The sequence below is a fragment of the Ursus americanus genome, chromosome 27 (genome assembly GCF_024610735.1).
Source record: "Ursus americanus isolate L20-20 chromosome 27, mUrsAme1.1.p, whole genome shotgun sequence".
Classification (NCBI taxonomy): domain Eukaryota; kingdom Metazoa; phylum Chordata; class Mammalia; order Carnivora; family Ursidae; genus Ursus; species Ursus americanus.
In genome coordinates this window covers 24,470,875-24,484,284 of record NC_142153.1, presented here as the reverse complement: position 1 = coordinate 24,484,284, position 13,410 = coordinate 24,470,875, and the positions used below count along the sequence as shown (strand labels likewise).

Below are 13,410 nucleotides of genomic sequence, written 5' to 3'. Positions count from 1 at the left end.
ACTCTGTTTCCTTAAGAAATCACTAGAAGCCCCATTTCCTCTAAAAAGCAAACCCAGAGATTCAGATTTTATATCAAAATTTATAAACATAAGGGATGGACTTACCATCTACATTTCGAGCTGAGTCTGACATTGTCACGGTATGAGATTACGTATGGCTATTTAGGATAATGTAACTCAGAACCATATAACATGTTGCATTTACAGACTTTGGAACACAAGGCAGCACAAGAGGACACTTCTTTTTCCCTTTGTTGTTGTTGTTGTTGTTGTTGTTGTTGTTGTTGTTGTTGTTCTTCTTCTTCTTCTTCTTCTTCTTCTTCTTCTTCTTCTTCTTTGGATAGTATTCAATTAACTGAACAGTCCTCTAACTAGAGGAAAGTGGCACCAATTTAGGACATACGATAGGGATGAACGTAGGAACCATAAGGGACAGGTGCCCATCAGGGACACATTTGCTGCCTTGTGCGTCTTCCATCAAATATTCATGTTAAGTCTGGGATCCCTAGTGCACATCTAACAGTAATTGTCCTATGGTTCAGGGGCAATGTCCTGGAGAAATAATTGTGTACAAGAAATTGCCAACACCTAAGTATGAATTAAATATAATCCTGACTAAGCGTTCCCTGTCATTAATCATTGCACAACGTCACACCCATGACCTCCGGGCTACATTAAACTCCAGGAAACATTCCTGGCTCTGTTCTAAAGGCGTTGTGCCTGGGCCAGGAGTCTGTGGGAAAGCAGCAGCTTCTGCCCAGAGGACACAGGCAGGTCTGGTATTCACCCCCTCAGCCCCTCCAAGCCTCAGGAAGTGAGAAGTTTACCCGCGCTCTGGATCTGAAGATGCCAACGGCACTGCACTAGTTTCTCGTGTGTTCTCCTTGCTCTCGCTTTACAAGGAGCCCACAAACACTTCAGAGAGAATTCGCTATGACAATGAGACTCTGGCATGCTGCATGAAAAACTAGAATCGGAAGACTCCCCTAAACAATATGTAAAAATCATGCCATTGGCTGCTTCTGGGATAGTATTCTGCCCACAGCTGCAGTTTACAAAGAGTGTTTGCAGACCACTATCGGGGACCTTCAAGAATCCATAATTACACATTGCGGCAAGATCATAACACTCACATCCGGGACAAAATGGTGCTAACGTCCCAGCCCAGGACTTTCTGACCTCAAGTGCACTGAGTGATTTCATGTTCTCTCTTCTTTGTCACCCACTGAGGGAAACAGTTAAATGAAAAACAAAAAATAAAAAAAAAAGCCAAGGTTATACCCCAGTCAGAGGTGTTGCCTTGGGTTCCTACTTGACCAAGCTTCTGGCTCTGGGTTTTCACATAATAACATTGTCCACCAAAATAAAATCCAGGGGCGCTTGGGTGGCACAGTGGTTAAGCATCTGCCTTCGGCTCAGGGCAGGATCCCGGTGTTATGAGATCGAGCCCCACATCAGGCTCCTCCGCTGGGAGCCTGCTTCTTCCTCTCCCACTCCCCAGGCTTGTGTTCCCTCTCTCGCTGGCTGTCTATATCTCTGTCGAATAAATAAATAAAATCTTTTAAAAAAACCAAAAAAAAAAACCAAAATAAAATCCAACCAGTCATGACTTGAACTCGAGACCTGAATTTCGGTTCTCATCTAAACCTCAGGCTCTGGCTGTCACTCTGTGTGGCACCTGGCTGTATTGTCCTGACCCAGGGTGCACAGTATTACTTTTGTGTGCTCTGTTCTCTTAGGCTTTGACATGTGGCTGCTGCTTCCCCTGAGAGTGAACTAGGGCAGGTTTTCACTGGGTTCCACTCCACAGCTGGTTAGGAGAAGCTCAAGTTCATCACATATAGTTCAGAATGCTTAGTCCAGGTTTAAAAACTTTGCCCCGTGCGCTCCTGCAGATGCTGGTGCAGACGGCCTTATCATTCCGTCACCCCTCACGGATGAGGGCTGGCGACTGGCCAGGAAATTGGTCAGGGTTCCCAGGACCAAGGACTGGATTGTCCTCAGCGAAGGGAATGGGTTCTCAGAAACTCAGGAGGGAGCAAAGCAGGGAAACTTTACAAATATGCTAAATCCTAAGTAGCTGAGCATCAGAAGGGGCATCCACAGCAAGGAGGCCAGAGACGGCCCTGGAGCAATGTTACAGAGCCAGTGGGGTAAGACCAGACAATGGCAAGAGCCAGTTTCAGGAGTAAAAATAGAAATGCATGTGAAGTGTTGCAGGAAAACTTTTCATCTATTAACACTCAGTAATGGTAGCCGTGAGGTAAATGGCTAAAGTAGTAAGAGTTCTAGAGAGTTCCTTGACCTGCATCCCTGTGATCATGCTCTGATGAAAAGCTTATCTATTTTTTCTGTGTATCTGTTTTCCATGGTAGGACATGAGCATCACGATTACTAACAGACGTTTTAGGGTCAGATTACCTGGATTTGAATTTCAGCCAAATTTCATTTGCCAGCTGCCTTGCCCTGGGCAAGGTAGGCTGAGTCTCACTTTCCTGGGGTAATAGGACCCACCTCATCAGGTTGTTGTGAAGATTCAGTGAGACACTTAGTGACAAGTCTTTATCACAGTGACAGCTATTATTTTGGATATTTCTTATTATCTCTATTCTTGAATTTCTTTCTTGGATTCACCCTGGCAATCTTTCGTCTTTTATATTAGTGAAATGATATATGCGGAATACCTGGCATGCTTCTACATAAATGTCAACAGCCATTATTATTATTATTGTTGTTGTTGTTATTAATTATATAAGTGGCGTGTCTTACACATTGAGTTAGGACAAAGCAGAGATTAGAAACCAGGTCTCTGAAATCCCAGTCTAAAGAAGGTTCCATTCTAAGATGGTATCAAAATGCCATCTACTTTACTCCACAAAGGTAATTTCTCTTCATATTAATTTTAGATATTATTTAAAAGCAATTCTCAAGGGCACCCTTGCGCACTTCCGGTAGGGTTGTAAACCGGTAAAGCCCTGCAGAAAACACTATGGAGGTTCTTCAAAAGTAAAAATAGGACTGCTATATGATCTAGGAATTCCACTTCTGGGAATGTATCTGAAGGAAACAAAATAACCACGCCAGAGAGCTATATGCGCCCCCATGTTCATGGCAGCATTATTTACAATAGCCAAGACATGAAAACAGCCTAAATGTCCATTGACAGATGAACGGATAAAGTTGTGAGAATACACACACACACACACATAACAAACACATTATTTACATATAATATATATAATGGAATATTTTTCAACCATGCGAAAGAAGGAAATACTGCCATTTGTAACAACACAGATGAAGCTTGAGGGCATTATGCTAAGTGAAATAAGCCAGACAGTTGAAAAAGACAAATATTGTATGATCTCACTTATATGTGGAATCTAAAACAAACAAACTCTTAGGAAAAGAGATCAGATTTGTGGCTACCAGAGGTGGGGCATGGTGGGTAGAGGGATTGGATGAAGACGGTCAAAAGGTACCAGCTATAAGATAAATAGGTACTGGGGATATATGTACAACATGCTCTCTATAGTTAACATGCTTATATAGTGTACATAAAAGTTGTTGGGAGAGTAAATCCTAAAGGTCCTCATTAGAAGGAAAACAATATTTTTCTTTTTCTTTTTTGGGGGATTAAGGTATCTATGCGAGATAATGGATGTTAACTAAATTTATTGTATTCTTTCCACTATGTATGTAAGTCAAATCATTATGCCATACCCCTTAAACTTATACGGTGTGTATGTCAATTACAACTCAATAAAACTGGGGGGGGTGGGGGAAAGAAGCAATTTTGAAAAGCTTTGGCTTCACCTCTGAAGCTGCAACAGACCACAGTGAGAACCCCCAAGAGACACTTTTTTTTTTTTTAAAGATTTTATTTATTTATGTGACAGAGAGACAGCCAGCGAGAGAGGGAACACAACAGGGGAGAGGGAGAGGAAGAAGCAGGCTCCCAGCCGAGGAGCCCGATGTGGGACTCGATCCCGGAACGCCAGGATCACGCCCTGAGCCGAAGGCAGACGCTTAACGACTGCGCTACCCAGGCGCCCCCCAAGAGACACTTTTGACCCCAGTTCTGGAGTAGTCCCTCACATAAGTATATAATAAATATCATATCATATCATATCATATATCATATCATATCATATCAATAAAATATAATAATATAATCATATAATATACCTGGTATTCCCTTTATATACAATAAACATATATATATATAACTATGATTATTATATTTGTCAATGTATAGGGTGGGGCTAGAGAAAAGGATAAGTACTAATTCTCAACTGATGGCCCACATTTTGGATTTTTTCTGTGGGTTTAAACACAACCTAGATGACTGCACTTGAAGATCTGGGTAAAGGTAGTATTTAGAATTCTACGTATTTTAAAATCTCATCAGGTAAGAAATTATTTAGATTCCCAAATTTCTAGCCTCCTCGCTAATATCAGGGAGGCCTTCAAACCTTTAGGCTGTCTGAGGGAGCCTGGCATATTTACCGCAAAGAGCAGATTCATAAAGTTCCAAATTAATGAAAGCCCAGTAGTTAATGCAGAACTGACAGAGGAACCTAGAACAAATAACCATATAATTTGTTGTAAAAAAATGGGACACTTTTGAGAATGAAAAGGGAAATTTTAATAAATGTGCATGTTATATAGCATTTGAAAATCATCAGCGTAATTCACCATCACAGAGAGAAACCGTATGGTCATCTCAATAAATGCAGAAGAAAAATTTGCCTCCATATATGATTAAAACTCTCACAAATCAAGAATAGAAAGGAACTTCCTCCATTTTATAAAGGTTATAATAAAGAATGCTAATAACATCATACTTGATGATATATTGAATATTTTCTAATATCAAAAACAAGACAAGGATGTCTGCTATTACCATTTCTATTCAGTATTGTATTTGAGATCCTAACTAATGCAATGAAGGAAGAAAATAAATAAAAGGCATAAAAACTGGGGGTGCCTGGGGGGCTCAGTCAGTTAAGTGTCTTGGTTCGGCTCAGATCATGATCTTAGGGTTGTGAGATTGAGCCCCGTGTCGGGCTCTGCACTCAGTGCAGAGTCTGCTTGTCCTTCTCGCTCTGCTCCTCCCCCCACCTCTGTTTCACTCTCTTTCCAATAAATAAATAAAATCTTTTAAAAAAGGCATAAAAGTTGGAAAACAAAAATAAAATAATTGCAGATAATATAATTATGTGTGTATAAAATTCTAAGGAATCAATAAATGGTTAATATTAAGTGTCAACTGGACTAAATGATGGGGTGCCCAGATATTGGGTTAAATGTTATTCAGGGTGTATCTGTGAGGATGTTTCCGGATGAGGATGAGATTAACATCTGAATTGGTAGATGCATAAAGCAGATTGCCCTCCACAATGTGGGTAAACCTCATGCAATCCACTGAAGGCCTGAATTGAACAAAAAGGGAGAGTAAGACTATCTTGGAGCTAGGACATCTTTTTTTCCTGCCTTTGAACTTGGACTCAGACTGAAACTTACACCACTGACTCTCGTGGTTTTTAGACTTTGGACTCATACTGAAATTATGTCTCCAGCTTTCTCATTGCAGATCCTGGGATTTCTCAGCCTCCATAACCACATAAAACAATTCCTTATAATAAATCTCTCTTTATATATCCCTGGTTCTATTTCTTTGGAAGGCCCAGACTAATATAGTTAGGGTTGAGGAATACAAATGAATATACAAAAAATTGTTTGTATTTCTAAGTACTAATAGCAACAACTGGAAAATAACATAAAAACAATTCCATTTACAGTAACACCAAAACAACAACAACAAATACCTAGGAATAAATTGAACGAAAGATACATTGCTACATTTATAAAATATTGCTTAAAAAATTAAATAAGGCCTAATAAAAGAAGACACAATCACACGATGGTTTGGAATATTGTTGGGATGCCAATTCTTCCCAAGCTGATCTAAGATTGATCTCAAGTTCAACCAAAGTCCCAACAAGCTTTTTTTTTTTTTGGTAGAAATTGGTAAGTTGATTTTAAAATGCATATGGAAATGAAAAGGACCTAAAAGAGCCAAAGCTATCCTGAACATGAAGGATAAGTTCGATGATTCATACTACCTGACTTTGATACTTACTACAATAATTGTTTTATACAAATACTGGTTTTATGCAGTAATCAAGAGAATGTTATATTGGCATAATGATAGATAAATAAATGAGTGGAACAGAATAGAAATCCAGAAGTATACCCACTCTTTTTGGAAGAATTAATTTTTTTTAAAACAGTGATTAAATATATATAACATCAAATTTACCATTTTAACTACTTTCAAGTGCACAATTCTGTAGCATTAAGTACATTCATATTGTGCAACCATCTCCACTATTCATCTCCAGAACTTTCGCATCTTCCAGACTGAAACCCTGTATCTGTTAAACACTGACTCCCCATTACCCCATTACATAACCCTTACATCTATATAAAAAATTAGCACAATATGGATCATAGATTTAAATGTAGAACATAAAACTATAAGACTTTTAAAAGAAAACAGAAGAAAATCATCAGGACCTAGGGCTACTTAAGAGTTCTTAGACATGACACCAAATGCAAGATCCATAAAGGAAAAAAATGATAACCTGATACTCATCAAGATTAAAAGTATTTGCATGTGAAAGACTCTGTTGAAGGGATGAAAATGAAATCTACAAGCCGGGAGAAAAATGTTTGCAAATCATAAAGGATATAAAAATGGCAAATGAGAAACACATGAAAAGATGTTTAAGATCACTAGGCATTAGGTGTATCGGATCACTACACAGCTATTAGAACAGCTAAAATAAAAAATAGTGACAGTATCAAATGGTGGGGATGTGAAGAAACTGGACTTCTCCCACATTGCTAGTGGGGATGTGAAACAGGTACAATCACTTTGGAAATCAATATTGGCTGTTTCTTTAAAAATTAAACATACCACTTACCATTCAACCCAGCAATCACACTCTGGTTATTTATCCAGGAGCCACGAACACCTCTGTCCACACAAAAATCGGTATGTGGATGTTGATAGCAGCTTTATCGGTACAGCCAAAACCTAGAAACAACCCGAGGGTCCTTCTATAGGTTAAACTGTGGTACATCCATAGCAAGGAATATTACTGAGGTTGACCTATTGATGCACATAACAACTTGGACGGATTTCAAGGACGTTACGCTGAGCGAAAGAATCCAATTTCAAAAGGTCATATACTGTGTGATTTGATTTATACAGTGTTTCAACATGAAAAATTTATCAAGCTGGAGAACAAATGGCCAAGGGTTAGGAATGGGGGCAGCGATGGGCATGACTGTAAGAGGGTAGCATGAGGGGGATCTCTGCGGTGATGCAGCTGTTCTCTATCTGGAAAGTGACGGTGGCCACAGCAATCTACACCTGTGGTAAAGTGACATAAAACTCTACATGCGCACTGTGGCAATGTCCGTGACCTGTTTTGATGTCACGCGATGGTGACACAAGATGCAACCTTCGGGAGAAATTGGGTGAAGAGGGCAGGGGATCTCTCTGTACTGTCTTTGCAACTTGTTGTGAGTTTCTATCTCAAAAACAAACAAACTAACCAACCACTCTGCTTCGGGAAAGACAATAAGAAAATAAAACTAAAGTTACAGATTGGAAGATACTATGTTCAATACATTAATATCTCACAAGGAATGGGAATCAAGAATATGTAACAGGCTTCTACATAGACTTAATAAAGACAAACACTTCAATTAAAAATGGCAAAAGCTTAAATACATATTTTTTTATTTTTTTAAAGGTTTATTTATTTATTTATCTGGGGGGAGGGGAGAGGCTGAGGGAGAGAGAGTCATAAGTGGACTCCTCACTGAGCGTGGAGCCTGACTCGGGGCTCTATCCAAGAGTCAGACACTCAACCGGCTGTACCACCCAGGGGCCCCAAATACATATTGTTGAAAGAAGATGGGTAAATGATCAGTAAGCACATCATTAGTTATTAGGAAAATGCAAGTTAAAGCTGTAGTGTGATGCTACTTCTCATACATGAGGATGGATAAAATTTAAAAACTGATTATGACAAATATGGGCTAAGATGTAGAGCAACTATAACTCATATATTTCTGGTAAGTGTACAGAACGAGACATTCCTTTGGAAAACTGCTTGACAGCTTCTAAAAACAGTTGACCCTACATCTGCCCTATGATCCAGTAATTCCACTTTTAGGTATATACCCAGGAGAAATACAAGACATGCCTTCAAAAAGACTGTATAAGAATGTTTACAGCAGCTTTGTACATAATTTCCTCAAGCTGGAAACAACACACATGTCCATCCACAATGAAATATACTCAGGGATAAAAAAGAACGAACACCAACAATACGGCTAAATCTCAAAAACATTATGTTGGGTGACATAAGCCAAACATAAAAGAGTACAAGCTGTATGATTCCATTTATACGAAGCTCATTTTTATTCTAAGATATGGAAAAAGTAATCTGTGGTGATAGAGATCAGAGCAGCCGTTGCCTGTGTATGTGTGTGGGGGAAGGTTCGGCTGGACCAGGGCATGAGGGAAATTTCTGGAATTATAGAAATGTTCTGTATCTTGACTGGGTTGTGCTTACACAGATGGATATGTTTGTCAAAAACTATCGACTTGGAACTTACGAGTTGTATTTTTACTGTATGTAAATTTTAACTTAAAAAAGATATGGGATCAACGCCTAGACCTGGGTGGTCCCAGAGAAACTGAGATGTATGGTCTGTCACTAAGTCTGGAGGCTTCCAGAAGAGATTGGCAAAGTGACAAAGGAGTCCCCATTTTCTAGGAGAAGCAAGGAAAAAATTCAGCTGATCATTGAGCAGAAACTAGCCTCCTTCCCAGATCCCCAGGGATCAAAGAGGACCAGTAATCAAAGGGCCATTCTGAAGCAGGACATGCTCATGTCACACACCTGCACTGAATTTTGGGTCTGCCCTGGATGCTGTTTTCTCTGCTGTCATTGCAAGACAAGAGCTCTGAGAATGTCTGACCCTCTGATACCCTGCCTGCCACTGAGAGTGGGAAAGAGTGCTGGGAGGACAGTTTTTCTCTGCAGTGTTGGCTCCGGGGCTGATTTTCTGGGTTAGAGAGGGAGCTTATCTATGATCTGAAGCATCCTGAATGCTACCCTTTTCTCTGCTGGGACTCTTCCTTTAAAGGTTCTATTTGCAGAGTTAGAGCTCTGCCCTATGCATTTGTTTTTTGTAAGAGCTTCTGAATCAATGAATTCTCTGACCTCCCTTGATCACCTAATCCCTAGGCTGCACTTCACCTCTGTCATCAATTAGACGACCCTTGGAGCCGAGCTGAGAGAATCAAGCCTCCCGAGAGCCTCAAACCTCATTCCCAGGTGGAAAGAGTGGGAACTACCAATTACAAGTCCTCATTCCACCTTCCATCCCTATAAGGAAGGGACTGGAACTGGGAAGTTACCCGTGTTTGAACACTGCATGAAGGACAAAGACAAAAGCAGTAAGATCCAAAACTCCTTTCCTTGTAAGAGGTCTTCACTGGCTTGCTTCATGGGGCTGTTTTTCCTACTTTGAATAATCCAAAGAGGTACTCCCTCCTGATTTCCTTGTCAAGGCAACAGCACCCTCTGAGCCTCCGAGGCTGCACACCTGAGAGTTATTTTGACCCTTCACTCCTCCTTGCCCTCCCCGCACAGTGGTGGTGTCTAGGTCATGCAGACCAGATACTACCTCTCCCAGGCTCTGAGCCCCACCCTCCCCCAGCAACACCTCCCCCGTTCGGACCTTGATTTCTTCTCATCTAGACCTCTGCAGTTGACCTGGCTCCCTGGGCAACCTAGCCTCTGTACTCACATGCAGCTGCCTTATCTAATGTACCGCTCAGGTCAGTGTGTCCAGGCTCAAAAATCTTTAGCAGTTAAGTCCAAACTCTTGACTCAGAATCTGCTTCCAGCTTCTTCTCTGATTAACCTCCCACATACTCAGTGACCTGACTGCTGTCATGCTTTTCAACTCTGGGCCTTGCTTAGTAATACTCCTCCTTTCGGGAGTGCTTTCATTTCTGTTCATCCTTCAATACTCCTTCTTCTAAGAAATAGCCTCCAGGGGCACCTGGGTGGCTCAGTTGGTTAAGTGTCTACGTCTTGGTTTCGGCTCAGGTCATGATCTCATGGGTCATGATCTCATGCGTTCTGAGACTGAGCTCTGCCTCAGGGTCCGCACTCAGCGTGGAGTGTGCTTGAAGATTCTCTCCCTCTGCCCTTCCCCCCACCCCATGTTCTCCCTCTCTCTCTCTCACAAACGAATAAATAAATCTTTAAAAAATAAAAAAAGAAGTAGCCTCCAACTGGATGTAGTCTTTCTCCCCTAAGCTGCCTCAGCACATAAAAAAAAACAGAACAAAACAACAACAAAATTCTTGCAGTACCACCTCTGTCTTATGTTACAGTAAAACAATATTTGTCCTATTCCCATCATTAGATTCTAAGCTCCTTGAAGGACAAAGCCACGTTTTACTTATTTTTGTAAGCCTTTTTTATATTTTATGCATTACTTAGCACATAGTGGTTATTAAATTAATATTTGTTGACTTGAATTCAATTCCCATTATTTTTTTTAAGATTTATTTATTTGAAAGAGAGAGAGAGTGAGCATGAGAGGGGGAGGGGCAGAGGGAGAGAGAGAGAAAATCCTCAAGCAGACTCCCCGCTGAGTGTGGAGCTGGATGGAGGGCTTGATCCCGGGACCCTGAGATCATGACCTGAGCCAAAATCAAGAGTCGGCTGGCCAACCCACTGAGCCACCCAGGTGTCCCTCAATTCCCACTATTTAAAAACTGTTCATACTATTTGAGGTTAGAATTTGCTACTACAGTTTGGCCCTAACCAAGATTTTAAAAAGGGTCAACTGTCATCTTTCAAAAAGTTGGCCTCGGCTTGTATAACACATTTAAAGTAAGGAGAAAGGCCAGGAGGTAAGACTGGTGTTCTTAAACACTCCTGAACTATTACATGCTTGTCATGGTCTCAGTTAAAGAGATGCTGTACTTCCCTAGAGAACAGCATATGGAAACTAAGAGAACTGTGGGCCTTTGGAATTATCAGGGAAGCAGAAAGAGGAACTCCCTGAGATGTCCGAAGGCTGCTGCCAGGGAGCAGGAGGGAAGAAGGTTCTGTATGATGGCTCTGGAGTTGGGCCTGCCACCTGTGCTCTCATGGCCGCACTAAGCCACTTCGCAATCCTGACCATTGTTTTTTCTGGTAAACTTTTTATAAAATACTATTCTTGTTCTGTGTTAACATTTGGTAAGTTGCTCTTGCCAATGTCAGGCTGTCTAGGCTTTATTGAGGGAACTAAGGAAAGGGCATTTTTATCTAAGCTTGTACCAGGGGTTTAAAGGAAGAAGAGGTGGGTTTTATAATAGTAGCAGTAATTGAAGTTCTTAAGGGAAAGATAAACTTATAGCAGGAAGGGTAGGGCAGAATGAGGCTGGTTTTCTACCTCCCTCTGTTTATTTGGAAATTTCCTTCTGAAACTCTTCTCTGATGCAACCGTGGAGTGTTTCATTACTGTTTTAAGCAAGAGAGCCAGTCCCCGTCCAAGACGCTCAATAAATATTCACTGATTGATTGCTAATAAATGCCCTTGACTATTCCAAATGGATTAGCTCTGCTTGAAGTGAGAGCCATATGGAACTTCCATCCAAGATGACTACTGGCCCTTCTGCAGCCCAGAAATGACCTGAAGTCACATTAGTTCTTTTTGTTTTGATGAACCATGGGCTTCCAACATCTTTGAAGCTCAAGCCATGGCCTCCTTGACTACACATTAGACATTCTGACATGACAGATCTCTAAATCTGAGGAGAAAGCCTGCATTACTTTTCATGTGTCCACAGGCCTTCAAGGACACATCCTTATTCTATCCACAATCTTCATCCAGTTTTCCTTCTCATCTGACTTGCTCTCCTTTCATTGTGAAGAATAGCTTCTGAGGGAGGAGAGCACTTAAACAAAAATGGTCATTGGTGACGCCAAGGACCCTAGAACTTGATTTGGTCCTCGGCAGGGAACTCAGTCCCAGGAGAGAGCAGGAAGAGAAGAACTGGGCCCGAGAGGCCACCTCTCCTCACTCTATTTGAACAGTGCTGTAGGCTGTAGCTTTTTGGCTTCAGGAATCAGGTCTGGGTTCTGATGGGGACAGTGCTGCTGGGGCAACTTGTTCTTAACACAAGGTTATCCCTGCCTCCTTGGGAAGAAGCCAGTGAGGAGGCATCACCTTTGACTGGGTTTCTAGTCCCTGATTTCAGATTGTAATGAACTTTCTGAACTAAACAGAAACGTACTAAAAAGGCTAGAATATATTGACAAACATTTCATTTATTTATTTATTAAATTTATTTGATAAACTTTAAAAAAAAGATTTTATTTATTTGAGAGAGAGAGAGAGTGTGTGCATGGTGGTGGCGGGGAGGGGCAGAGGGAGAGTGAGAGAGAGAATCCCAAGCAGACTCTGCACCAAGCTCGGAGCCCAACTCGGGGCTCGATCCCACACCCTGAGATCATGACCTGAGCTGAAACCAAGAGTTGATGCTTAACCAACTGAGACACCCAGGCGCTCCTATTTGATAAACGTCTTAAAAATAAAACTTGAAATTCTGTCATGCAGAGATAGACACTGTATATGCATATCATGTAAATCCGTCTCAGTATTTCCCCCCAAGCGAATACATACACACATGTATTGGAAAAGCAGATTTACACGAATTGCTCTGCCATTTGGGTTTTGTTTTGTTTTGGTTTTCTTTTCACAACATTACCTTGTGTAGTTCTTCTCTGTCAATAAATATAGGCACATGCAAACATCTGTAACGACGGCATGTATTTGATTTTAGGGATGTTTTATACTATGTGTGTGTCATTGTTTCAGTACTGGATTTGAACAAAGTTGTAGTCATCAATAATAATTATTTTGCCTAATTTTATGTTTCAATTAGGACTCAAATTTCTGTAGGTGCAATATATATTATACTTATTAATAATATTAACTGTTACTATTACATTAAATATAAATTTAAATTGAAATAATGATATTATATATAATAATATAAACAGATTAAATATTACAATTCATATTAATAATGGGACAAAGAGTTCTGGCTTTGGCCTAAAATATTCCTTCATTACATATCCCTTGGGGCTGGCTACCTTGCCACCCAAGAATTTAGGTGAAGTTGGACTCTAACGCTTGCTCTGGGGTCGGAGCAATTCAGAGACCTCTGCACAACTTCTATCTCTTGCTCTTGCTTTCCTGTTTCTATTTGTGAGCCCATTGGAATATTTGGTGTGCCACCTGAGACAAATG

The 13,410-nt window shown here is 40.7% G+C and overlaps 2 long non-coding RNA genes across 5 annotated transcripts in view; one reads left to right on the top strand and one right to left on the bottom strand.

Annotated features, from left to right (window-relative positions):
* Positions 1–13,410, bottom strand: part of LOC148107642 (uncharacterized) — a 123,732-nt gene that overhangs the window by 65,252 nt on the left and 45,070 nt on the right. For all 3 annotated transcript variants that reach the window (XR_015721981.1, XR_015721983.1, XR_015721982.1), the window contains exon 3: positions 6,993–7,105. This is a non-coding gene — a long non-coding RNA (uncharacterized LOC148107642). The remainder of the gene's footprint in view (positions 1–6,992; positions 7,106–13,410) is intronic.
* LOC123800914 (uncharacterized) overlaps positions 1–13,410 on the top strand; it is an 81,663-nt gene that overhangs the window by 47,114 nt on the left and 21,139 nt on the right. The gene's annotated exons all lie outside the window — the stretch shown is intronic.